Consider the following 3,607-nt stretch of genomic DNA (forward strand, 5'->3'; position numbering starts at 1 on the left):
GCAAGCCCGATCCCTAGTAGGGGACATGCAGGAGGCAGCCCATCAGTGATTCTCTCTCATCATTGATGTTTCTATCTCTCTCTCCTTCTCCCTTCCTCTCTGAAATCAATAAAGATATTTCAAAAAAAGTAACACAGTCAATCCAAATATTACCTGACATGTACATTTAGTGTCCTACACAGAATTTTTCTAGAACTAATCCATAAACAAAGATTTTCTGCTAGCCCAATATTTTTTTTGTTTGTTTTTGGTATCAAAACTCATCAGTTGACTCTGTGTCACAGTCACAGGACTGTGGTGGTTTATCTTGTGGGAACTCAACTTCAATGTCATAAACAAAATTTGGATCATCCTCCTTCTTCTGATTTGTCTCATAAAATCCACCCATGATGTTCTTTCTTTCGGCAAGTTCCTTGTCATAGTTTGTTCCGTTCTTCCCGAGGTTCCATGGTTGTTTCTCTAGCTGCCTCAGTGACACTTGTTCCAGGTAACTCTGTGTTGCAGATTATTCTTTAATTGTTCAGCAGCTCTGTTGCAATTTTAAAACTTTGAAAAGTTACCGACTGGCATGATGTGCTGGTGACTTTTCTCCATTTTATCATCATAGAATATAAGATAACAGCTAGGGGCTGAAGGTGAATTCCATATTTCTTGGCAGTGCACATCATTCTCACATATACTTCAGGGGAAGTCTGATGAAAATGTTAGTCACATAATGACAAGAAGTTCAGAAGGTGTATCTTTTCCTGCAGACTGTCTAAAAACTCCGTGAGAGGTTTGTTTCCATTGAACTGCATGCAGTGCATAGAGAAGCACTTACCTAGCCTTTGATGCTGGGTAGAGCCTGGAGTAGCAGGAAGAGGTCACAGCCACAGTCCTGTAGAGTGACTGCAGGGGGAACTCTTAGGCAGGAGGCCTGAATTCCCAAATACCTGGAATTGGAAGTTGAGGCCAGGAGCAGGACCAGTTGGCTCCCAAGTCAGCATGCAGGGGTCAGGGTAGAGCTGGAGACACAGGAAGCTCTTCACACAGTAACAACCTTGGGTTCAACATACTTTCTTCAGAAAAGTACTCAACAAATTAGGAATAGAAAGAAACTACTTCAACCTAATGAAAGCCATATGTGAAAAACCCACAGAAAACATCACACACAATGGTGAATGACAGAACATTTTTCATATATCAGGAACAAGTCAAGAATGCCTCCCTTTATCCTGTATCCTGCTACTTTGTTGAATTCATTTATTAGTTCTAACATTTTTTTTTTTGTGAGGAATCTTTGGAATTTTCTGCATAGAAGATCATATCATCTGCAAGAAGAGATAGTTTTACTTCCTTCTCTCAATTTGGTTGCCTTTTATTTCTCTTTTTAAAAATTATTAAATTTATTGGGGTGACATTATTTTCCTGATTATTCTGGCTAGAAATTTCAATACTATTATTTTGAATAGAAGAGGCACACATAACCAATAAAGAAAATAATGCATATTCTGATATTGACTACATTCTTTTCTTGGTATCCCGTTTCAGCAAGGGATTTCTTCCATGATCCCCATGGACCCAAAATCCATGTATGCTCTGCAATGGAGTCAAACAGTCTCTTTAATAAATGGTGCTGGGAAATTGGGACAGATACGTGCAAAAAAAAATAAGAAACTAGATCACCAACTTACACCACACACAAAAACAAACTCAAAATGGCTAAAGGACTTGAATGTAAGACAGGAAACCATAAAAATCCTACAAGACTCCACAGGCAGCAAAATATCAGACATATGTCGTAGCAATATCTTTACAGACACAGCTCCTAGGGCAATGGATACTAAGGAGAAAATAAACAAATGAGACTACATCAAAATAAAAACCTGCACAGCAAAGGAAACCATCAATAAAACAACAAGAAAGCCCACTGCATGGGAGAACATATTTGACAATAATGTTTCAGATAAGGGTTTAATCTCCAAAATTTACAGATAAAACATACAACTTAACAAAAGGAAGATAAACGATCCAATCAAAAAATGGTCAAAGAATCTAAATAGACACTTTTTGAAAAATGACATACAGTAAACCCAGGGACATATGAAAACATGCTCAAAGTCACTAATCATCCGAGAGGTGCAAATCAAAACAACAATGAGGTACCATCTCACACCTGTCAGAATGGCTATCATCAACAAATCAACAAACAACAAGTGCTAGTGATGATGTGGAGAAAAAGGAACCCTTGTGCACTGCTGGTGGGAATGCAGACTGGTGCAGCCACTGTGGTAAACAGTATGGCGTTTCCTCAAAAAGTTAAAAATGGAACTCCCATTTGACCCAGTAATCCCACTTCTAGGACTATATCCCAAGAAACCAGAAACATCAATTAGAAAGGATATATGCACCCCTATGTTCATAGCAGCACAATTTACAATAGCTAAGATTTGGAAACAGCTTAAGTGCCCATCAGAAGATGAGTGGATTATAAACTGTGGTACATCTACACAATGGAATACTATGCTGCTATAAAAAATAAGGAACTTTTACCATTTGCAACAACATGGATGGAACTGGAGAGCATTATGCTAAGGGAAATAAGCCAGTCAGAGAAAGATGAATATCACATGATCTCACCCATATGTGGGATATAATGATCAACATAATTTGACAAACAAGAATAGATCGATCTAGAGACAAATGGTAGGGGAGGAGGGTTAGAGAGCAACTAAAGGACTTGTATGCATGCATAATAGCATAACCAATGGACAAAGACACTGGGGCAGTTGGGGCTTGCCCGGGGTGGGAATGGCTGGGGGGGGGGTCAATTGGGGAAAAAGGAGACATATGTAACACTTTAGACAATAAAGAAAATTCATGTATGCTGAAATCTCTTTGTCAGCCCTTCCTACACTTGGGTTCTGCATCCCCACACGAGTAACTGCAGATGGAAAAAAATTGAATTCATGAATGTGAACCCGTGGATATGTAGGTGGACTGTAAGATTCTAAATCCTCATTAGTAATACACATGAAAACAGTGTTAAAAACACCCTTAATATGACACATCCAATTATATGGGCTTCTAAAAGCTTAGGCTATGTCTGGAATGTACACTATAAAATGATCAGTAGTTGTCTCTAGAGAGGGCAACTCAGGAAAAGGTGATTCAGACTGAGAAAGAGACTTAGTTTATTTTTTCTATTTATTTACTTATTTATCTATTTATTATTAAATTTATTGGCTTATATTGGTTTATAGAGTCACATAGGTTTCAATCTGTGTATTGCATTGTGTACCCACCACCCATCATCAAATCATCTTCTGTCACCATATATTTGGCACCATTTACCCTCTACATTCCACCCACTCCCTTCCAGCTGGTAACCACCATACTGTTGTTCATCTGTGTCTCAGTTTCACTTTCATATCCCACATATGAGGGAAATCATATGTTCCTTAGCTTTTTTATTTAATAAGATAAAAGTACACAAAGTAAGGAAAATAATGGTCACTCATCTTACTTGTACAACTTGATATTTTACTCCTGGTACCACCATCCAGATCATGGTATAGAATATTTCCAGCACCTTTGAAGTTTGGATCTTTATCCTTTCCAATCAATA

General features: G+C 38.1%; 1 pseudogene; it reads right to left on the reverse strand.

Moving 5' to 3' along the window:
* Positions 1–253: 253 nt before the first annotated feature.
* LOC111825080 lies at positions 254–674 on the reverse strand (annotated as a pseudogene).
* Between the last annotated feature and the right edge of the window lie 2,933 nt (positions 675–3,607).

This window comes from Myotis lucifugus, unplaced genomic scaffold (assembly GCF_000147115.1).
Source record: "Myotis lucifugus unplaced genomic scaffold, Myoluc2.0 scaffold_13, whole genome shotgun sequence".
Classification (NCBI taxonomy): domain Eukaryota; kingdom Metazoa; phylum Chordata; class Mammalia; order Chiroptera; family Vespertilionidae; genus Myotis; species Myotis lucifugus.